The sequence below is a fragment of the Aquarana catesbeiana genome, linkage group LG04, assembly GCF_042186555.1.
Source record: "Aquarana catesbeiana isolate 2022-GZ linkage group LG04, ASM4218655v1, whole genome shotgun sequence".
NCBI classification, from domain to species: domain Eukaryota; kingdom Metazoa; phylum Chordata; class Amphibia; order Anura; family Ranidae; genus Aquarana; species Aquarana catesbeiana.
Window position 1 is genome coordinate 506,670,785 of NC_133327.1, and position 25,807 is coordinate 506,696,591.

A 25,807-nucleotide genomic window follows, 5' to 3' on the forward strand; every position below is an offset into this window, starting at 1 on the left:
TATTTATTTTGAAATTTTCAAAAGGACATCACCATGACATCCATAAAATCAGGCATACATAATGAACGTTTTCGAGCTATTGTAGATAACGTCCTTCCTCAGAAAATCATGCCTATTTAACCACTTCAATACCAGGCACTTAGACACCTTCCCACCCAGCCCAATTTTCACCTTTCAGCGCTGTTGCAATTTGAATGACAATTGTGCGGTCATGCTACACTGTACCCAAACAAATTTTTTATCATTTTGTTCCCACAAATAGAGCTTTCTTTTGGTGGTATTTGATCACCTCTGCGGTTTTTATTTTTTGCGCAACAAATAAAAAAAGACCGAAAATTTCGAAAAAAAACAAGTTTTTCTTGTTTCTGTTAAATTTTTTTGTAAATAAGTACGCTTTCTCCTTCAATAATGGGCACTGATACGGCGGCACAGATGGGCACTGATACGGCGGCACTGATGGGCACCGATGAGGTGGCACCAATGAGGTGGCACTGATGAGGTGGCACTAACGGGCACTGATGATGGGCACTGATAGGCGGCACTGATGGGCACTGATAGGTGGCACTGATGGGCACTGATAGGTGGCACTGGTATGCGGCACTGATGGGCACTCATAGGTGGCACTGATGGGCACACATAGGCGGCACTGATGGGCACTCGTAGGTGGCATTGATTGGTATATATGGGTGGTACTGATGGGTACGTATGTGTGGCACTGATGTGTGGCACTGATGGGCACTGATAGGTGGGCACTGATGGGCACAGATGGGCACTGATGGGCACTGACAGGTGGCACTGATGGGCAATGACAGGTGGCACAGATGGGCAATGACAGGTGGCACAGATAGGCAATGACAGGTGGCACTGATAGAGCATTGCTGGGCAGATCTGGGCATATCATGGACATAATAGTGCCAATCAGTGCCCATTTGTGGGCACTGATTGGCACAGATTGGGCACATGTGGATGGTCATGGGGTACATACCTGGCCATCCACGTTGCCCCTTCCCTGGTGGTCCTAGTGGCATCCCTGGTAGTCCAGTGGGGTGATCTGAGGGGGGGCTGTGCTGATAAACAATCAGCGCAGACCCCCCCCTGCCAGGAGAGCCACCGATCGGCTCTCCTCTACTTGCGTCTGTCAGACGCGAGTGAGGAAGAGCCGATCAACGGCTCTTCCTATTGACAGCGTGATCAGCCGTGATTGGACACGGCTGATCACGTGGTAAAGAGCCTCCGCCGGAGGCTTTTTACCAAGATCAGTGTAGCGGTGTGTCAGACTGACTCACCGCTCCACCGATCGCCGCGATGTGCGTCACCGGGGGCGCGCTGCGGCATGTTATCCTGCTGGACGTCATATGACGTCCAGTCAGGATAACACAACCACTTCCCGGACGTCAATCCGCTATAGGGCGGGCGGGAAGTGGTTAATGAATATACATATGGTAATATATATACTCAATGAACCATCAATTAACAAGCTAATCATCTGGAATCAATCAAATAATCATTTATGTTTAACCAAATCTGTTATCACATACACATACAATTTTTATCATCAAATGCGAATACAATTTTTTACAATTTAGGAATCTGAGTCACAGGTAGAAAGAAGATTTCACACTTTATGGAGTATGGACACAGGAATCCTGAAATTAAAACGGAAAGATAAAAAAATGAAGATATAAAAGTTAAAATGTCACACCTATGAAGATATGTATTTAAATGTGCAGATGTAACCTTTATTATATGATCTTCAGTGGATACCTATATCTTATATGTAAAACTATGCACAATCTCTATACCTCTTCAGCAGATTGTGCATATTCAATCCCTGTACTAGACCATACACACCACATCTAGCACCAATCTGATTGCACGGAATACCGATAAATGTGAACAAAAATAGACAATAATAATTGTAATAATATAAATAACGCAAATAACATTATTGACATTGACCACCTCTGCAAAAACTATTTCAAATAACTCTAGAATTTCAGAAAAAAAAATTATAATTATATAATTAAAATTATATATATTTGCTATAAAAATAAATACAAATCGAAATCAGAGTTTAACCCTTTCGGCTGGAACATATCCAGCCAATGGATCCAACCCACTTCTTTCTTTCTTAGAGAATTTTCTCTGTCTCCACCATGTCTGTTTATGGTGACACCATCTATCACCATACATTTTAGCTGTGACACCGTGTGTCCCCGCTCGACAAAATGTCTAGCCAGGGGAAGTTTAACTAATTTGTCCCGAATTGAGTACTTATGACGAGCTATGCGGTCCTTAACCTTCTGTGTGGTCTCCCTCACATAAAGGAGACCGCAAGGACATTTTATAATATACACCACAAGGGATGACTGACAGGTATAGTGATCTCTGATCAAAATATCATAACCCTTAAGTGGATGGGAAAAACTTTTCCCTTTTATCATGCTAGAGCATTGAATACAACTTAAACATAGAAATGAACCAGTGTTTTTAGGACCCAAAAAGGTTACCCGGAGATTTGGTATTGAAAATTGATTAGACTTCACCAACCTGTCACGTATCGTCCTGCCTAGTCGGTAAGATGGTAATGGGGGATTATTGAATTCTGGAACCAATGGATAAGCACTTTGTAACATAGACCAATATTTTTTAATAATAGTGTTAATTTTATGTGAAAATGGATGAAATTGTGAGGTGAAAGTCATTCTGCAACCCTGATTTTTAACTGATATGGTCTTATTGTGTATATTAACACGTTCAGAATGTACTAAATCTGCTGGATATCCTCGCTGTCGCAGCCTGCCTTCCATCTCATCCAATCTCATATTACAAATATCTACCTCACTCGTGATCCTGGTCACAGGTTTTAATTGACTCCGTGGGATTGATTTAAACACCCCAGGAGGATGAAAACTAGAAAACAACAACAATTCGTTGCGGTCCGTTGGTTTTCGATACAAGTCGCTTACAATATGTCCATCTTTGATGGATAATAAAGTATCCAAGAATGGAACAGCAACATTGTTATACATAATGTTAAATTTTAAACCAGGTATTAGTGAGTTTAAATAGAAATTGAACAAAGATAATGAATTTAAATCGCCTGTCCATACAGCGAAGGCGTCATCAATGAACCTGACACATGGTGTCAAAGTTAAAATTTATGGTGATAGATGGTGTCACCATAAACAGACGCGGTGGACACAGAGAAAAGTCTCTAAGAAAGAAAGAAGTGGGTTGGATCCATGGGCTGGATACGCTCCTGCCGAAAGGGTTAAACTCTGATTTCGATTTGTATTTATTTTTATAGCAGATAAATATTTTTTTTTTTCTGAAATTCTAGAGTTATTTGAAATAGTTTTTGGAGAGGTGGTCAATGTCATTAATGTTATTTGCGTTATTTATATTATTACAATTATTATTGTCTATTTTTTTTCACATTTATCGGTATTCCGTGCAATCAGATTGGTGCTAGTTGTGGTGTGTATGGTCTAGTACAGGGATTGAATATGCATAATCTGCTGAAGAGGTATAGAGATTATGCATAGTTTTACATATAAGATATAGGTATCCACTGAAGATCATATAATAAAGGTTAAATCTGCACATTTAAATACATATCTTCATAGATGTGACATTTTAACTTTTATATCTTCATTTTTTTATTTTTCTATTTTAATTTCAGGATTTCTGTGTCCATACTCCATAAAGTGTGAAATCTTCTTTCTACCTGTGACTCAGATTCCTAAATTGTAAAAAATTATATTCGCATTTGATGATAAAAATTGTATGTGTATGTGATAACAGGTTTGGTTAAACATAAATGATTATTTGATTGATTCCAGATGATTAGCTTGTTAATTGAAGGTTCATTGAGTATATATATTACCATATGTATATTCATTAGATAGGTATGATTTTCTGAGGAAGGGCGTTATCTACAATAGCCCGAAAACGTTCATTATGTATGCCTGATTTTATGGATGTCATGGTGATGTCCTTTTGAAAATTTCAAAATAAATACGGTTTGTGCAGCAATCCCCTGTTTTTGTATTTTTATATATATATATATATATATATATATATATATATATATATATATATATATATATACTAAACTGCCTGAACGCCACTAACTAACCTGACTAATCTAGCTCAAGTTCTCTCAACCTGTCCACGTTATCACACTACATACGGCCGGTTAGCAGCCTTATATAGTGTGGAGTGTGGACTTAGCCCCTGAGCCATGATTGGCCAAAGGCACCCTGCCTTTGGCCAATCAAGGCTCTCCCAGCAGATTGCGCTGTTATTGGCCAGGTCAGGTGCATGCTTTGGCCAATCAGGAGCCGTCAATGAGCTGCAATCTCGCAGTGCATTATGGGGCGCTCAGTGGCACTCATATTTGCTGCAAACGCCCCATATGTTCAGTTTGTTTGCGGTCAAATGAACACCCGATGTTCGAGTTGAGCTTACGTTTGTTTCGAACATTGGGACATCCCTAGTTCGGATAGCGTAGAAAATAATTTAGGTAAGACCCTGGAGAATCATAACATATAGGTGACCTCTACCTATGCCACAACCCAATTGTCGAGTAGAAAAGGTTTGCAAGAACCAGTCCTGCTACTGATGGATTATACTGACACTCACATGTAGAACCACCTTTGTTGCAATTACAGCTGCAAGTCTTTTTGGGGATGTCTCTACCAGCTTTGCACATATAAACAGTAACATTTTTGCTCTTTCTTCTTTGCAAAAAAGCTCAAGCTCTGTCAGATTGGATGGAGAGCTTTTGTGAATAGCAATTTTCAAGACTTGCCATAGATTCTCAATTGGATTTAGGTCTGGACTTTGGGCCATTCTAACACATGAATATGCTTTGATCTTCTAAAGCATTCCATTGTAGCTCTGGCTGAATGTTTAGAGTCGTTGTCCTGCTGGAAGGTGAACCTCTGTCCCAGTCTCAAGTCTTTTGCAGACTAACAGGTTTTCTTCTAAGATTGCCCTGTATTTGGCTCCATCCATCCCCCATCAACTCTGACCAGCTTCTCAGTCCCTGCTGAGGAAAAGCATCTCCACAACCTGATGCTGCCACCACCATGTTTCATGGTGAGGATGGTGTGTTCAGGGTGATATGCAGTGTTAGTTTTCCACCACATATAGCATTTTGCTTTTAGGCCAAAAAGTTAAATTTTGCTCTCATCTGACTAGAGCCCCTTACATGTTTTCTGTGTCCCTCACATTGTTTCTTGCAAACTGCAAAAGGGACTTCTCATGGCCTTTTTTCAACAATGGCTTTCTTCTTGCCAATCTTCCATAAAGGCCAGATTTGTGGAGTGCATGGCTAATAGCTGTCCTGTGGACAGTTTCTCCCACCTAAACTGTGGATCTCTGCAGCTCCTCCAGAGTTATCATGGACCCCTTGTCTGCTTCTGTGATTAATGCTTTCTTTTCCAGCCTATCAGTTTAGGTGGGCCGCCATGTCTTGGTAGGTTGGCATTTGTGCCATACTCTTTCCATTTTCGGATGATGGATTGAACAGTGCTCTGTGACATGTTCAAAGGTTGGGATATTTTTTTATAACCTAACCCTGCTTTAAATTTCTCCACAACTTTATCCCTGACCTGTCTGATGTGTTCCCTTTGCTTCATGATACTGTTTGTTCACTAAGGTTCTTTAACAAACCTCTGAGGGCTTCAAAGAACAGCTGTATTTACACTGAAATTAAATTTCACACAGGTGGACTTTATTTACTAATTAGGTGACTTCTAAAGGCAATAGGTTCCACTAGATTTTAGTTAGGGGTATTCAGAGTAAAAGGGGCTGAATACAAATGTACGCCACACTTTTCAGATATTTATTTGTAAAAAAATTGAAAACCATTTATAATTTTCCTTCCACTTCACAATTATGTGCCAATTTATGTTGGTCTATTACATAAAATCCTAATTAAATACATTTACATCTTTGGTTGTAACATGACAAAATGTGGAAAATTTCAAGGTGTATGAATACTTTTTCAAGGCACTGCAATATTGGCCTTGTTAGCACCCATTTTGTTATGAGTTTTTACAGTAGCCTTTTGATGTCAGGATGCTAGTGTGTGTACATAAGACAATGTTGTATTTTTATTTTGTTTGTGGTAATAGATATACAGTCTGATTTATATTTATAAAATTAAATCTATTTTTGTGCTCTGCAATTGTTTAGTATAATACATGTGAGTCAACTGAAGTAACCTCTATAAATATTGTGGTGTCTATGCCACAGGCTATTGTTTTTGTTTTTTGAGAGGCTTCAGAGCAATTTTCTCTTCTAAAACCTCTGCTGGGAGACCTTCCACAAAAGATTTCCTAATTACCTTAGCAAGGAGTTTAAGGCCTATGCATTTTTAGTGCGTTTTCAGTTTTGCAGAAACACACTACAGTCCATTTAACATGGTTTCCTACAGATGTAGTTCACATCTGTGCATTTTATGGAAAGGGCCAGGGATTTTTTTCTGGTTTTTGGTTCCATAGACTTCAATGGATCAAAAATGTGTATTGAAAAAACGCAAAATGCACCTGGAATATGCAAATTGCAACCTGCATATCTGTAAATCAGGCCTAAGAGCCAGAGCAAATTGGGGGGGGGGGGCAGCCCTGGCCGAAACCCCTATACTGCATACTGCATTAAAGCTGGTAAAATATTCTAAGTTATCCTGTTGCTTAAGTGCTCCCGGAAAATGTCCATACTTGCATCTGCCACTGCCCATGTCATTGTCTGTGCTGTATTGCAGATATATTGCTGTCTGAAGAATCTTCAGAATGCAACACTTTTGACATCCATTAATTTCTTGGTCCCTGCTGCACTCAGTCCTTACATCACTACAGGATAGAGCAGTGATGTAGGGGGCCATAGGATCAAACCACCAAGTGCAGTGGGGACCAAGGGGGCTAAGCCTTTCTGTTTTAAATGTAAATTGTGTAATTTCCGAATAATAATGAACGTATGCCTCTCGGTTATGAAGTCATTTTGATGATGGCAACGTTTTTTAAAATTATTTAGGGGCTACCCCCCTATACATGCAGACTAAGGTGCCCAATATGAGAAAGTGGGAACGGGAACTAAACAAAGAATTCTCATTGCACCAATGGCATCTAGCTGTAAAAAGCAATGGCAAATCTTCAGCTTGCATAGATCATTGGGAAAACGCACAGAAGATACTGCACAGGTGGTATCTTACACCTCTACGCATCAATAAAATGAATCCGAACACTCCACCATTCTGTTGGCGGAACAGTCACAACACAGGTACCCTATTACACATTTTGTGGAGCTGTAAGATAATAAAACAATTCTGGCAGGAAGTAGCTTCCATCATTCATACAATCACAAATATTATGGTCACGCTTAACCCCGAACTTGCCCTCCTAAGTCTGGGCATAGAAAACTTTCCTCACTTGACGAGAAAGGTTGTTATTAATATACTATTTGCGGCACGAATATCACTAGCAAGAGAATGGCGCTCTCAAACACTCCCAAAAATTGAGGAAGTAATCTCTAGAGTGAATGCCCATTACACAATGGAAAAAATGCTTGCATATAAGGAAAGAAGAACCCAGGCCTTCCATAAACACTGGGATGTCTGGAAATCTTCTCAGTTTGCTCCCTCTCACTTGTGAAATGTGAATTGTTTTTCATGATAGGTAGTAAAACAACTAGGCAGATAGTGGTTTAAGACTTTAAATAAGTAGAGAAAATGATAAGTAAACCAATAAACAAATAACAATTCCACAGTAGTCACATCAGCAGAACCTAGACGGATTTTAATAGGTTGTGACTACACTATAAAGTATGTGTTTTATGTTATTACTATAATAAGACAGTATCACGTTTTGAAGTTTTTAAGATAGTTATCTACAAAGTAAAAATTAAGCTTATCTTGTAAACAGCCACTAGTGACCCTCATTAAGGTCGCTAGAGAGCTACTTTGTTCAAGACAATCAGAGGTTCCTGCTCACAGTATGTACCCAGTAGGGGTGACAGGTCCTACCTCCTGTTGAGGTTGTAAACTATGTAGATATGGGTGGCTCAGGTGGACATATCTCTTTGTAGAATTACATCTGACATTTATCATTCACCTTGCTATGTCATTTGTTGTAAACAAAGCTTTGTATTTTATGTATCTAATGCAAATTTACAATAAAAATCTATGGTTAAAAAAAAATTATTTAGGGGTTTAAACCACTGTCAGTTTTGTTTTTTCTGTATGGGGAGATATGTTAAATTTTCACAGAATTTGAGTATACTGTATAAAAATGTTTGTCTATTGTTACATCGTTAGTAAGGCTGAAAATAGACACAAGTCCATCTGACTCAAATATACACAAATACATACACAAACATAAATAATTAAAAAACAATCCCTTAAAATGGCAAAGCACTAACCCTATCCAAATGTTACCCAACTTAAATACATTTTTTCAATTTATTGTCTTAAAAGCCTGTGGAAAGAAGTTTTCTCTGTACCTATTTGTTCTTTCTTTAATACTCCTGTAACGTCTGCCTGATGGTAATCATTCAAATAAATGATAGCCAGGATGGAATGAATCATTTATTATTTTCTCTGATCTAGCAAGACAGTGGGAGTCAGATATTTCTGATAGGGATGAAACTTTACAACCTACATTTTCCTGCACAGTGAGAATTTTCTGAGGAGCGTTTCTGTCAACCATGGTACAATTTGGGTAGCATTTTAAAATATAGCACAAACATAAATTGAATAGCGATAAAAAGTTTCTAATACTTTCTACCCTATGCCATATCCCCCATGTAGTCTAAAAAAGAATAATCGTTGTTGGGATTTTTTAACAATGACACATACAGTATCTCACAAAAGTCAGTACACCCATCACATTTTTGTAAATATTTTATTATATCTTTTCATGTGACAACACTGAAGATATTACACTTTGTTACAATGTAAATTAGTGAGTGTACAGCTTGTATAACAGTGTAAATTTGCTGTCCCCTGAAAATAACTCAACACACAGCCATTAATGTCTAAACCACTGGAAACAAAAGTGAGAACACCCCTAAGTGAAAATGTCCAAATTGGGCCCAATTAGCCATTTTTTCTCCCCGGTGTCATGTGACTCGTTAGTGTTACAAGGTCTCAAGTGTGAATGGGGAGCAAGTGTGTTAAATTTGGTGTTATCGCTCTCACTCTTTCATACTGGTCACTGGGAGTTCAACATGGCACCTCATGGCAAATAACTCTCTGAGACTCTGAAAAAAGAATTGGAGGAGGAGCGCAAGGTCTCTAACATTCACCATCCCTGTGATGTCTTCATGAAGGAGTGGAAGAGGGCTCCAGTGGCAACATGTGAAGCTCTGGTGAACTCCATGTCCAAGAGGGTTAAGGCAGTGCTGAAAAATAATAATCCTAAAGTGATCCCGCGCTCCAGCAGAAAAATACAAGACAAACTTTTCACTAAATAAGATGAATAAGCTTTGTGTAAATCTAATACAGTAATTAAAAAACAGTGCAAGTGTAAAAAGTGATAAGTCCATACATTGGTAAATCAATCCCAGGGCATATGATTCAGGGTGATAATAGTCTCTTAATTAAGTCATCTAAAAAATGTCCAAAAGAAGGAAATTGTGCAAAAGCAGTTCCAATAAAAAACTCAGTGGACAGGGAGAAGTTTTAGATCCAAAGAATGAGCTCACAGAAGCCTCACCTTCATATCCTGATATATCAGCATGTAGTAATGAACGGGGGTCGTCTTCATTACTCCAACTTCTACCACCAGGGGGTCCTCCGTTCCACTATATGTAAGTCCTCAATCGCCTGAAGTACCAGCATAAACCCATATACAGGAATGTATTCCGCTATATTAATATCCACCACCAGGGGGTCCTCTGCTCCACCAAGTAGATCACCTGAATAAAGACTCCACATCCACGTCCTCATATGGCCTCGTATCCTCCGCTTAGGGGGGGGGTACGGGGGGGGAGAAATGGATAAGGGTGGGAGAGAGAGAAAGCTCCAATAGTGTAGTATGTTATAAGTATAAAGGTTTTTTTCCAAAGATTTAAACTGGACTCTTACAATAAAAAACAGGCATAAATCAGCTGCTAAGGTGTCTGGACCTTACAATAAAAAGTTAAAAAACAGTCATAAATCAGCTGCTAAGGCGTCTGGACCTGCTGAAAAATAATGGTGGCCACACAAAATATTGACACTTCGGGCCCAATTTGGATATTTTCACTTAGGGGTGTTTTCGCTTTTGTTGCCAGTGGCTTACACATTAATGGCTTTGTGTTGAGTTATTTTGAGGGGACAGCAAATTTGCACTGTTATACAAGCTGTACATTCACTACTTTAATTTGTAGCAAGTGTAATTTCTTCAGTGTTGTCACATGAAAAAAAAATCTACAAAAATGTGAGGGGTGTACTCACTTTTGTGAGATACTGTAAATTTTATCACAATAAAAGGTTCTCAGAAATGTATATCCCAAAGAACGTAAACACAAAGACCCTCTTCACACATTCACCCTTAATAAAGAGTAAAGCTATTTCAGTGTTGTTTTTCCTAAAATTAACAACTAGCTCTTTAGGTTTTCCTGTTTAAAGTTAAGTTATGTGCTGCACATCTCTCTACCTTTCCAACCCCTGATCTAAAAAATCCTCATCCCCTCCTTTAATGCAACTGACTACCATAGTATCATCAGCAAATTTAATAATGCTGTTTGTATGATCGTACAGGGTACAGTCATAAGTATAGTGAAGTGTTATAATATCATGAAATGATGCAGCTCACCAGATAGAGCTCCCCAAGGAGCCAACATTAAGCCAGTGACAGTGTAGTAGTTTAAATAAAGGTTTAGTGTAGATCAGAACCATTTATCTAGTTAAAACAATAGTCAGGGCTAGTTTCGTTCAACAAAAATAGACAAAAATCTATTTTATTTGAATATTAATGGACTTTGAGTTAACACTTGGCAACGCGGTTTGTTTAATTATTTTTTGTACTTTTTATTATATTAACTGGCCCTGCATCATTTCATGATATTATAGATGTTAAGGTTTGGGTATATCAAAGTTTGTTTGCCAGCGGCCACGTGTTATTACACAGCACAGATTCATTACAATACATTTATTAGGTACAGTATAAAGTGCATAAGGAAGGGGGCTCAGTTCACAGCCCTATGGAGATCCAATTTTTAACTGTTGTTCAGAAGATTAATACTGTATCTACTAATTTGACCACCTGAGATCTGTTTGTCAAAAATCCTTAATCGAAAGGCAGATGGACAACAGCAGACCCAGCTTCAGCAATTTCTCAAACAGTAAATCAGGAACAATAGTATTAAAGACTGAGCTGTAATCTATAAACAACATCCTCGCATAGTTTCCTCTGGGCTTCCTGATGCCTCAATCCCATATCCAACGCTTACACAATGGCATCTTCTGTACTCCTATTAACTCCTATTAACTGGGGGTCAAGACTGCTTGGTAAACTTTCCTTAACATACCTCAGGACTAGCCTCTCTGGACACTTCATAATCACTGAAGTAAGCGCTATTGGCCTATAACCATCCAGGCACCTACAACTGACTTTTTGGGGATGGGGCTAATAATGGTAGATTTTAAGCAAGATGAAACAATAGTGACAATAATTATGGATTAAAGATCTTAACGAAAACCTCTGTCATTTATTCTGCGTGTGTCTTGACAACCTTCCTCAAGACTCCGTCTGGACCCGATTTCCTTGCATTTACAGTTTTTAATACCTACAAGTTTTGATACAGAAGTAATCTTTATCAGGGAATCACTTTCATATATCAAATTAAATATGCCACACAAAGGATGAAAGTTTTGTTACCCAAGTTATTGGATGTTATGATCACTCTTCTCATACTAGAAAAGAGTAATGGGACTCAAAAAATGGAACAATGATCTTACAAGGGGTGATCCCAATCGAACTTCAAAAACTGATCATACTCACCTTGAGAATACATTTTCATATTAAACATACAGTAGCTCTACAAGCCCTTGTCCTCTATTACATGTAAGGAGATATCTTGTTCATAGAACCACAGAGGCATAATTATTCTTGTTCAGAGAACCATAAAAGTATAATTATAGTCCATGCTGGAAGTCAATCCTGATTAAAGCATGGAAGCTAATGCAAGTGTTCATCCTCTATGTGGACAGCTGATATGAATGAAACCTTTAAAATGAGTCTGCAGAACAGGCAAATGCAACCACTATAACAGTGAGTTCTGTAAAGAGAAATTCTTAATCCCAGACAGGCTCCCTAGTATATGGTGATGTGCTTGGTGAAATTATTGGTCACAGAGCACAGATTATGGACATAATCCATATCAGTGTGGGGCACCAGATTAATCTTGGTCCTTATCTTATGGATGCCACCATGATAATCATCTCCCTAATGAGACATAGATGACAAATTAAAATCTAAAAACAACTCTATACAAAATGAAAAAAAAAAAAGGATTTGTCTTTAGATACATTTTAAGAAGTTATCAGTCAGGACAGGATAAAACGCCAATACTGCCTATATTCCTCTAATTTATTAGAGATCTTGTACATACTGTACTATTTAGATTCAGAGAAGTAAAGTTTCTAAAAGAAAGCGGAAACCACAGTGTAGATATCTAATGGATTTGTACAAATGCAACCTTTATTATTTTGAATGAAATACTAAATGATGTATATCTAATGAGGGTGTTTCTGCTTGTGCTGGAAACACTAGTAACTTCCATCCTTCTAGGAAAACAAAAACTGAGACTGCCCCAACATAGATGCCATTTTGTATCCATTCAAATGATCTAAGGTAAAGAATGTTAAGCCAGGCTCCACCTTAAACTCTTATTGAACTGTTATTTCAAGTCCTATTTAACTAAATGCACTTTTTCATCTTTTGACCAGTATTAGTTTATTATTTTGAATGAAATACTATATGATGTATATCTAATGAGGGTGTTTCTGCTTCTGCTGGTAACACTAGTAACTTCCATCCTTCTAGGAAAAAAAAAAACTGAGACTGCCCCGACATATATGCCATTTTGTATCCATTCAGATGAGCTAAGATAAAGAATGTTAAGCCAGGCTCCACCTTAAACTCTTATTGAACTGTTGTTTCAAGTCCTATTTAACTTAAGGCACTTTTTCTTTTTTAACCAGTATTAGTTTAAAAATAATGGATGTTACTGCAGATAAAAAGAGCACATTGTATTTTGTAATTTGTCCTTTTGAAAATGACATTCAAATTATGATTCTAGTACAAAGCATTGCAAAGTTATTTACAGATGAGTTAAATTTTTTTTGTTAGTTTTGCAGTTTTTAAATGTGAAATGTGGAAATGCATGTTAAATGTGTAAAAACATTATTGAACAAAACAAACAAAAAAAGTTTAAATATTAATGTTTAAGAAAAGAAAAATGAACAAAAAAAAAATTGAAAAAAAGAGAAGGAGAATACAGAGTTCATTAGCGCTGATTAGAGTTAATGTTGGTGTTAATAAGGGATTAAACAGGGGAACATTGTATTAAAAAAAAAAAAAAAATTTTACTTGTCAAGATACTTTGACTGACATCATCTGCATATCTAAAGTCATCTGTATTATAGTGGGGCAAAAAAGTATTTAGTCAGCCACCAATTGTGCAAGTTCTCCCAGTTAAAAAGATGAGAGAGGCCTGTAATTGTCATCATAGGTATACCTCAACTATGAGAGACAAAATGTGGAAACAAAACCAGACAATCACATTGTCTGATTTTTGAAAGAATTTATTTGCAAATTATGGTGGAAAATAAGTATTTGGTCAATATCAAAAGTTCATCTCAATACTTTGTTATATATCCTTTGTTGGCAGTGACAGAGGTCAAATGTTTTCTGTAAGTCTTCACAAGGTTGTCACACACTGTTGCTGGTATGTTGGCCCATTACTCCATGCAGATATCCTCTAGAGCAGTGATGTTTTGGGGCTGTTGCTGGGCAACACAGGCTTTGAACTCCCTCCAAAGGTTTTCTATGGGGTTGAGATCTGGAGACTGGCTAGGCCACTCCAGGACCTTGAAATGCTTCTTACGAAGCCACTCCTTTGTTTCCCGGGCAGTGTGTTTGGGATCATTGCCATGCTGAAAGACCCAGCCACGTTTCATCTTCAATGCCCTTGTTGATGGGAGGGGGTTTGCACTCAAAATCTCACGATACATGGCCCCATTCATTCTTTCATGTACACGGATCAGTCGTCCTGTTCCCTTTGCAGAGAAACAGTCCCAAAGCATGATGTTGCCACCCCCATGCTTCACAGTAGGTATGGTGTTCTTTGGTTGCAACTCAGCATTCTCTCTCCTCCAAACACGACGAGTTGCGTTTCTACCAAACAGTTCTACTTTGGTTTCATCTGACCATATGACATTCTTCCAATCCTCTTCTGGATCATCCAAATGCTGTCTAGCAAACCTCAGATGGGCCTGGACATGTACTGACTTAAGCAGGGGGACACGCCTGGCACTGCAGGATCTGAGTCCCTGGCGGCGTAGTGTTTTACTGATGGTAGCCTTTGTTACTTTGGTCCCAGCTCTCTGCAGGTCATTCACTAGGTCCCCCCGTGTGGTTCTGGGATTTTTGCTCACCGTTCTTGTGATCATTTTAACCCCACAGGGTGAGATCTTGTGTGGAGCCCCAGATTGAGGGAGATTATCAGTGGTCTTGAATGGCTTCCATTTTCTAATTATTGCTCCCACAGTTGATTTCTTCACACCAAGCTGCTTGCTTATTGCAGATTCAGTCTCCCCAGCCTGGTGCAGGTCTACAATTTTGTTTCTGTTGTCCTTCGACAGCTCTTTGGTCTTCACCATAGTGGAGTCTGGAGTGTGACAGTTTGAGGTTGTGGACAGGTGTCTTTTATACTGATAACAAGTTCAAACAGGTGCCATTGATACAGGTAATGAGTGGAGGACAGAGGAGCCTCTTAAAGAAGAAGATACAGGTCTGTGAGAGCCAGAAATCTTGCTTGTTTGTAGGTGACCAAATACTTATTTTCCACCATAAGTTGCAAATAAATTCTTTTAAAAATCAGACAATGTGATTGTCTGGATTTGTTTCCACAGTTTGTCTCTCATAGTTGAGGTATACCTATGATGACAATTACAGGCCTCTCTCATCTATTTAAGTGGGAGAACTTGCACAAATTGTGGCTGACTAAATACTTTTTTGCCCCACTGTATCTGCAGATGAATGGACAGAATAAATACAAAAGTAACAATGTTACTTTGTATCTTTATATTTCAGTCTGAACAGTGTTGTTGATCAACACTAATGCCCTGTACACACGATAGGATTTTCCGATGAAAAATGTGTGATAGGACCTTGTTGTTGGAAATTCCGACCGTGTGTAGGCTCCATCACACATTTTACACAGGAATTTCCAGTACACAAAGTTTGAGAGCTTGCTATACAATTTTCCAACAACAAAATCCGTTCTTGGAAATTCCAATTGTGTGTACACAAATCTACCGCACAAAGTGCCACGCATGCTCAGAATAAATTAAGAAATGAAAGCTGCTGCCTTGTTTATAGTCCTGACATATGTGTTTTACATCACCACATTTAGAACGATCGGATTTTCCGACAACTTTGTGTGACTGTGTGTATGCAGGACAAGTTTGAGCCAACATCGGTCAGAAAAAATCCATGGATTTTGTTGTCGCAATGTCCGATCCATGTCCGACCGTGTGTACAGAACATTAGACTGCTGGATGTGCTACGCTTAACCTGCGTACTATGATGACTTTTTTTGGATGTGTGTAGCATGCCCAAAGTCTTGAACTAGTTAAAGAAATGATCTTTGTTTTTCAAAATCTGTCACTCTACCCTTCCAGTTCCACACCCATGCATTGTAATGCACAGTATGAAAAGTCCCTTTGGTCAATTACTTGAAGACATTCCACACTGTGGTATATGTGTCAGAATCAGAAATATCCTGAGAATAAATGTTTACCTTGCATTATGTTTTCTTTCATATGTCTATTGTAAGCCAGAACAAACATTTCTTTATGTTCTGAAAGAAGGGTGGTAGTCCATTCTAAGAGGCAGATTAAGGAAGTAATAATCCAAAATGGTTTGACATAGATGCTCTTTATCATGAACCTATGTAAGAATATTCCTACTTGTAGGATTTCTGACAAGGATATGTATATTCTTCTACTAACACAAGTACAAATTGACCTGCAGGTATTTTAATTACCATATGTCTATAAAGAAAAGCATGAAGCCCCAATGTTAAAAGTAAAAATATTTTGATGGAATCTTAAAAAATAAATAAATAAACAAAAATACCTATGAAGACCAAGGATAATAGGGTCTGGTGGAAAGGTTGATCCTCATCAAGGTAGTTTCTCATTATAGAGTGTAACTCCTTGTTTCTAGCGTGGATACACACCTGAAGAAGATTACAAAAGTTCACTACCTGGAGCATTCTGTTTGGTTTTTTTTTAAGTAGGAACTCTACTATACATGGTATTGTACTACATCTTAGAATAGCCACTCCACTCCAATAGCCAACAACATGCTTTTGTATTCTGTGATATGAATAAAGAACTTTTAATATTCTTATAATAAAAACTTTCAAGATACAATGTACTATATATTATGAGTTATTGCCACTTAAAGTCCCGCATATGAGGGTTTTCTTTCTATTCCGTTTCAGAAAATACCCATTGTAAGGGGGAAATAGACTGGTGGCAATAGCATAGCATTATATATTAGGTATTATTTATAATTTGCTTTAAAGTGAACATATGACAATACCATGGGCATTCACATATTTACATATTCTTAACAAGCAATTAATGAGCTTCAAAACAAACCCTCGCTGATTCTGTAGCTCTAAACAATAACTCTTCAAAGTTCAGAGCAGAAGCACTGAGGTCATTCAGTCATTTCAGCAGCAAAACTCACCCTACTCCCCTTTCCAAGAATGCCTTATCTATGCTTACATTAGTGAATAATAGTCTGAACCACTGCTCTTTTAAAGCTCATCTCTGAGTAAAAATTAAAACAACAAGTAAAAGGGTGCAAGGCTAAGCTCTTAAAGAATGTGGTGCTTCATATGGCTTACCACTCTTTTCCGTAATTGTTAGAATTTAGTAATGGTTGCAATGCACTGTCTTAAACGACCCATTTATGTTTAAAAGTAACCAAAACATTTGTAAGCAGACCAAATATTAAAGTTTTGGCATGCATTGGTTTATTCAACAATAACTGTTTAACCACCGTTTTACCATATACTGTATGTGCTCATTACTTTTACTTTAAATATAAATAAAATATTAGGCAGTCTCTAGTACAATGGCTGTAATACCCCAACCAACTTGGGATAACATCAATGTACAGCTGGGCCATTGCCACAGAATTAAATAAAATTCAATTAAATTAAAAATGAGACTGGGGGAATGGCCAAGACCCGGACCAAGATGGACGCTTAAACCTTATGCTCCCACACCATGAGGTCCTTCTCACCACTACCAAATGGGATCCATCCACACAAAAATGGGGAAACCTGAGAGGAGCTCCTCTACACCTCGCTCCTGCTCACCCTGCGACTCGAACAAGCAGCTCAGTCGAAACCTCCCCAGACATATTCAGCTGCGAGACACTGCGGCTTCATCGCAGGTCTCCCAGGCCTCTGAGCACACATTGTGCTCACCTAGCAGACTACCCTCAGAGTCTCCTCCCTTCCCAGAAGCCGAATGCAGACATCAGACAGCCTTACCTGCCACTAAGTCTGGGGGACCGCCAGACCATGGCAGCTGACATCAAAAACACGCTATCTGTGACCATTTCAGAACTACACATCGACATACAGGGGAAATCCCAGCACCTAGAGGAGGTAGAAGATGTGAGTGCCCGACATGAGAATGCCATCTACCAGATTAGTAAGTTTAATTGCACAAACCATGCAGATCCGAGAACTACACCATCACTTAGAGGACCAGGATAACCAAGGATGCCGCCATAACCTATGTGTTTGAGGGCTCCCTGAGTCTGTAGAACAGAATCAATTAGCAACAGCGATCCTCACCATCTTCAATGACATGCTGGAGAGGTCTCACGAGACCCCAATAGAAATAGAAGACATGCATAGGGCACTTAGACCCCGAGGCAGAGATGCTGACCCCCCCCAGCCTAAAGGAAGAAATCCTAAGAAGAGCAAGAAACCAGGGACGTATTGTCTTTAATGGTACAGAGATTAAGCTTTACCAAGATCTTTCCCACATAACACTGCAGCACAGAAAGGAAATTCTTCCTTTACTTGAGCTATTTCGTGCACGCAGAATACCCTACTGCTATAAATTCCCCTTCTGCCTATCTGCCACGGCAATGGGCTGCACAGCTAACCTGAAGGTCCCAGAGGAATTACAGTCATTCTGTGAAAGCCTGGATATACACATGGTGGAGCTGCCTGATTGGTATAGCTCCTTCTCCCCTACAACAAGCAACGTCCATGGAAGACATCCTTCCGCAAGGCCCTTCCAACACCAGACGCCATAGATCTGTCTCCCCACAGCTTGCTGATGGCCGACGTCCAGGCAGAGAAAATCTTCTTGCCTCTCCTGCCCACCGCAAACCACAACAAGATTGAAAGTGAAATGTGTTCTCCTACTGTGATCTCCCTAAAGCGTGTCCCTTCTTACTTACCCGCTTCAAGAGAATGATGGAACCTCGCTTCCCACTCAGTTAAACCCACTTAAAGAATTTCATGCTGTTCAATTCTGTTACTAAAGGACAGTTTTTTTCTCTGTTTTTGACCCTTGACAAGCACTGTAACTGTATACTGGGTACAACTCTGATTATCATCCCTTATTGACTATCTGGCTGCTGGAATTCAGATCTAAAATGCCAGGCTATCCCAAGTCCCTATTCCAAGCATCACTATCTTCATGACACCTCACCCTGCCCAGTCTAATGACTATCATTTACTGCTGCAATGAAAGCCACAGCTAACCCACTCAAACCTCTCTCTCCTATTCCCAATACCCCCTTTTTATTTTTTATTTTAATTTAAGGTATCAAGGAAACACACCTTTTCGGTTTAGAGACTATTATCTTCCTCCCACTGAGGGAAGTTATACTTTTTCCTCCTGCGAGTCCACGTAGCTATTCCACTGCTCAATTTTTTTTAACCTCTGCTGATATCCCTCTCCTAACCTCCCATTTATTTACAAATATTAAATTCATCCACCCTCCACTATAGAGGTTGGATGAATGCTCTTAAAATCATCTATAATGCTTTCCATTGTTTCTCCATAAACCACTAATTATAGTATACAGCTACATGCTATCTAGACTCACAGGATGAATGACCGTTGTGCTTAAACAAAGATCGGGTTATGTAGCCATAACACTATCATGACTATCACTATTTCGAGCTATGTTTGAGACTTTTAAATGACCACTACACAAGTGATCGTTGGCAAGCCTAAAGCCTTTCCCGATACCTCTGCTATCTTCTGTCTCCCCTTCCCCTCCCTTTCCTCCCACTACCATTCCTTTTCACTTTCCCCTTACCCTCCTCCCTACCCCTACCCTTATTCAACCCTTACTACTAGTCAAAAATTCTAATGGTGTTTTACCTTGCTATAAGTAATTGCAAACACACTACGACTTTATTGTCAGAGGCTTCCCACATGAGCGAGATACTGCCCAAGAGACGATGCCAACCAATTCCACTCCTTAAGTCAATTTAAAACAAGCAAGAGACACTTCTCATCTCCTAAAATGAATAATCTATAATAAACTGCTAATGCGGTTTAACAACAATCTCTGAGCATACCTCGTACCACTGAATTATCCTTCTGACATCTTCCCTTATTCCATAAAGGTATATATATAGTTACCTCTCCTATAATTAGCTAACTGTCCTCTCCCCAACAGCCAGATTATAGATAATTTTGCTTTCAGAATTCATATTGATATATTTCCTTGTACAGACCTGTCTATTATTTGTGCCTAGCAAATACTTTACATTGCTGAAATAGATATCCCTAGTGCCATATCTTTTAGTTATGAATTACTGGCTTAATTTTGCTAGTCATATAATATAACCTACATAAAGCTGACAGCTGATAATACTCCCCATTGCCTGGTTAACACTAACACTTTCCTCCCCCATTTCCCCACCCCCACTTCTCCATCATCCACTTCCCTCCCTCCCCTCCCTCTCCCATATCCCTCTTTTACATGTACAAGGGCAATTTAGCGTACAACGAGAAGTTTGGTTATTGTTAATTGATAGGAGAATAGTAACTGCACCTTGGTTTGTGTACTTTATACTGTTTCTATATGCACAGTTTAACATTACTAATGTGGGATACACCAAACATCCCACAATTACCTTACTTAATACTGTTATTTTTTAAACTATGGGTCTAATCTGAACATTGGACACATATATTTTTTCTCTTTTCTCTTTAACATGTTCATATACATTTGACTGATCTTTCCTAAAGAGCCTATTTGAAGTATTCATGTCCTGTTCTCCCTCTTCCCTGTCTAGCTAATAGACTCAGCTCCAGTTGTTAAACTCCTGATCCCTCTCCCTATAAGATGTTTCTGTCACCCCTTCCCATTTTTCCATCAGCCTTCGACCTCTAAGGTGTTGGAGATCCTCCACTAAACACTTCTGCTCTCTACCACTCCCCCACCCAGCCAATTCTCATTAATCACACTGACGAATCCAGAATCTGAACTTCTTGGAGCTCTCTATCCCTTCCCTTCCCCCCTTTTTTGGGTGGGATAGCCAGCCTACTCCTACCTCCGGATACTAGTATTTCCCATCATCCCCTCCTCCCCCATAACTATATTTCAGTTCAACTCATTCCCTTAAACCCCACTCTTCTGCAATCCCTACCCCTTTCCCCCCCTTTTTTTTTTTTACCTATTTGGTCTCCCCTCCCTTCTTCTTCATCTACCTCCCTCTTCCCCCTTCTCTATCTTGCCACAAGATCTCTCTGGTGAAATATCACCTATATATGTGTGCGCACTGCACCTATCTGTGCTGCCACTTAATATTTAATAAATATGTAAATGAGGTGAAACAAATGTCAATGTAAAAAAGAAAGAGACAAAAAATTCCACGGTAGCGCACTAAATGAATCTATAAAATTCCTAAATATTAAGATTGCGAAATGATCAACATAAAACACCTATACATAATGAGAAGTGTCCATATGGCATATATAAAAAATATATATGCTCCAACATATGCTAATCAATATGGTAATACAGTCCCACTTAAAGTGAAAAAAGTAGTGAAACAAAATCTCGTTGATCCACCAAAAAGCCTTCACCAGTGATGTGTGCCAATTCCACTCCCTTAAGAATAAAGTTCACCAGATGCTGTTGCCATTCACTCTCGTGTCTGGCAAATATCACCTTATTAGATGTTATTGAAGAGCCGCTTTTACACGCCAATCTCCAGCCAGATTAATAAAGACACTCTCCAAATGTGGGGAAAGAAATTGAGACAGAGCCTCCAATAGTGTAAAAACACCTTAAGGTAATCGGTTAATTAAAAGCAATGCACTTACATCATAAAATATTAAAAATCGCCTTGTTAAAAATCCAAACATGCCAGGTGACTCACTGTTGCAATCTCCTCATAGCTTCCTTTGTACACATGGAGTCACCATCTCAGTGTTGCCGTGTACCTACGGCCCAACGCGTTGGGCATAGTCACTTCAGACTTTGTCACAGGGGGCGGTGATACCCCACATGTGTGGATTTAACACCGTTTTCAAATGCGGGTGCTACTCACGTATTTATTTTGCTTTTTTTTTTTTACACTGTCCTTTAAAAAAAATGGTGTCACTTTTATTCCTATTACAACGAATGTAAACATCCTTAAATATGAGATCTGGGGTCAAAAATACCGCAGATCTCATATTTACACTAAAATGCAGTAAAAAAAAATGTAATTTGAATTTTTTTTTTAAAAATCTCCTTTAAGAGCATTGGGCAGAAGGGAAATTTGACGTCACTTCCACCAGTCAATGCTATGGAACCGAGCGGGGGCCATCTTCCCCTCACTCAGCAGCCAGGCCACCACAGGAAAGGATGCGATCATCTCCGCCACTACTGGCGGGTCCGGTAAGTGGCGGAGACCCCCGGAGCAAGGCAGGAGGGGGGCACCTCTCCCGCTGCCGATAAAAGGGATCTTGCAGTGAATCTGCTGCAGAGACCACTTTTAGTTGAAAGTGGACTGCCCGCTGAAAAAGAAGATACTGGGGTTATGGCAGCTAGCTGCTGCCATAAGGACGCTATCCCTCTTCAAAGAGCCACCATATAATGACAGCGTTTGGTCCGTAAGTAGTTAAGTAACCACCACTACTCTACAGTATACCATGCTACAAACACATCGGCAAAAACTAAAGGCGTCTCTATTGTAATATCCAAACACTAATATCCAAATCCCTTTCTCCGACATTTACGAGCAAATAATGATAGGCCTAGAGGTGAGGAATCATCCGTATAAACTAGTGTCATTCGCCGATATCTTGTTTTTTCTTTCAAAACCTCAGACCACACTCCCTAATCTACTGAAAGACTTCGAGTATTCTCTTTATATCTCCAACTTCAAAATTAACTTCAATAAATCCCACACTCTTAACCGTACTCTGCCCACCTCAATTGTCTCACAATGTCAACAGAACGTCCCTTTTACATGGAAGCAAGACTTCTCAGACTTCCCTCCTGAAATGTCTAAAAAGTTCCTACTGGGGGTAACTCCCAACCCATTTCTCGGCGCTCATCACTTATTGCAATGGAAAGGTTTTAGACAGAGCAGACCTTATTTCACAATGGCCAAAAAAATCTCATACCACAATGGTCATACCTGCAGGTTCGCCATTTTCTTCGATCCTTAGACTGTTTGAACGCAGTATCTAAACCCCTCACCCCCTGTGAAAACTTGTGTTCTGAGAACCCACCCCAACAACATGTTATCTCCTCAATCCATGCCCTTTCTAAACAGACCTTCTACTACAGGAAAGGCCTATAAAGCATGGGAACGAGACATTGACAGGACCCTTTCCCCCAAAGATTGGAAGCACATCTACATTCACACACACACAAAGGGTACTAGATTGGATGGATTGAAAGCAGTGCAGCCATTGGCTCACGCTGCTGTCAATCACATCCAATGACGTGGCGCGCCGGGGGGGCAGGGCCGAGTGATACAGTCGGTGGCTAAAGCCGCCGGCTGTATCACAGGAGCGCGCCCGCAAGAACTAAACACCATGCGAGAGAGCTCGCATGAAGGTGTTTAGTTATTGTGGGGAGGAGCTGAGACAGCCGCCAAGGGACCCCAGAAGACCAGGTTCAGGGCCACTCTGTGCAAAATGAGCTGCACAGTGGAAGTAAGTATAACATGTTTGTTATTTTTTTTTTTAAATACCTTTACAACCCCTTTAAAAATTACTTCTGGCCAATAGGCAGGGGTTGACAACAAAGGGCATGGGGAGCCAGGAACTGCCTTGGGGGAACATGTATCAATCCAAAAATGTTTTTAAAAATATGGTTTAGGAGGAGAGGGTATTTTCAGGCAGCTAATAGGGCAACATTGAAAATACACACAAAATACCTCAATATCATCAACACAAATTCAAAAGGATTAGACAGTTGCTATGTGAAATAAAGTGCAGTGCTATGTTTCAGAAGCAGTCAAACATATAGCACAGTGGCTGGACAGTACATAAGCAGCTTGATTAGGCACTGGGCATCAATGTAAGAGAGAGATGAGTCATTTTTATCTAGAAACAACAATTACATTTTGCTATTTCAAGGACAGCAGCCAGGAATTTGGTAATTGGACAGAAATATTACACAGCATGTAAGAGTTTTTACTAATTTCCATTGTAAAAGGAGATACTTGGCAGGTTTAGTCATGAAATTTAGAATTAAGCAATTGCATCTTTATTTGGTTATTACCCCAACTGTGGTCAATGACTTTAAGCCCTTCCTTGATGCATTCACTTAAAGTGTGGACTCAATATTACTAAGAAGACCTTATCTCTCTGCACCTATCATTACTAGGTAATGATTTTTGTCACATTTTGCTGGATGAAAGCTGAAGAGTGGGAAATTGAGCGGAGAATAAAAAACAGTTTTCTTTTTGACTGCTGCCAAATCGCATTCCAAATCGATGCAATGTGAACCAAGGCTGAGTCTGATAATTAGGGGGTGGTTAATTGGTCACAGGTGCTCCAGGTTCTATATAACTTTCTGCAGAACTCACTCTGAGCTTGCTTATTCTTTGCTTGCTGGAATTTTGACCTAGTGGGAAATTTGGCTAAGTGGTGAGTTAAAAACTGGAGTTTAAAAAGGAGCTTATAACAGGAGTCTTTTAGCCTGTTAGTAACATCTGAAATTTCCTGTTAGCAATAATAATATTGTAACTGGGATAAAGACTGCTAGCAAGGATGACATTTTGTGTAGTGCACAGTGTGCTGCATATATACAACAATAGAGAAACAGCTACAGGATGGATACAGCTGCCATTCTAGAAGCTTAGTAGAGATCTGGAGGAGCAAGTTGCAACACCGGGCAGAACTGACATCTTTGAAAGGGGGTGGGTGGAAGTGGTAACTCAGGATTATCAGGTAGGAATATGGGCTACTGTAGTCAGAGGGAGTAGTAGGTAGAGGTGCACAGAAAAGAAAGGACAGCCCTGGGTTTGAGCACCCAAACAGATTTGCCAATTTGGGTGAAGATGTGAGGGTGGCAAGCTCAGAGATGGCAGCCCTAGATTTCACTTCTACCCCTAACAGCTGGGAGAGCAGCCCATCTACAAGGTGTGGTTAGGGTAGTGCAAGAAGGCCTAGACAGTTGGTTTTAAGCAGATCATTTGTCAAGAGGATTACCTCAACCAAATGGTTTACTGTCACCTTGGTGCCAGGGTTTGACATGTGGTGGACAGGGTTGATAAATTATTGGGAGGGGCTGAGCATGACCCAACTGTCTTGGTTCATACTGGAACCAATGACAGAATACATGGAAAGTGGAGGCTTCTTAAGAATCAATTTAAAGAACTAGGCTGCAAGTTCAAAGGAAGGACCTCCAAGGTGATATTCTCTGAAATATTTCCTGTGTAATGCGCAACACAGGAAAGACAGGGGGAGATTAGACTGAATGCATGGCTAAAGACCTGGTGTAAGAGGGAAGGATTTTGGTTTCTAGAGCACTGAGATGACTTTTCATTTGGGTACACCCTACATGTTAAACATGGTTTGCATCTAAATGAAAGGGAGCCTGCTGTGCTGGAGGAGAGGTTTATGGGAAGGCTGGAGAAGTATTTAACCACTCCAGCCCCGGAAGATTTGGCTGCTCAATGACCAGGCCATTTTCTGCAATACAGCACTGTGTCGCTTTAACTGACAACTGCGTGGTCGTATGACTTTGTACCCAAACAATATTGACGTCCTTTTTTCCCACAAATAGCGCTTTCTTTTGATGGTATTGTCAGGGCTGGGCTCAGCCCTTCCTTCTCTAAGCTGGCCGCTCAGCTGTCGGCTGATTGCCAGCTCCCATCTCTCTCCACAGTTACTCAGTTGTTGATGATCCTGCTTGTCAGTCCTGCCTACTTAAGCTGTCCAGTCCAGAGGAGTCCTGTCTTCGCCTTGGTCACATCACAAGAAACTATCTTCTGCGTTCCTGTTTAAAGACTGGTTTGCTGACATCCCTTCTGGCTCCAGATCCTGCTTGCTGTTCCATTACTTTGATCCCTCACTTCT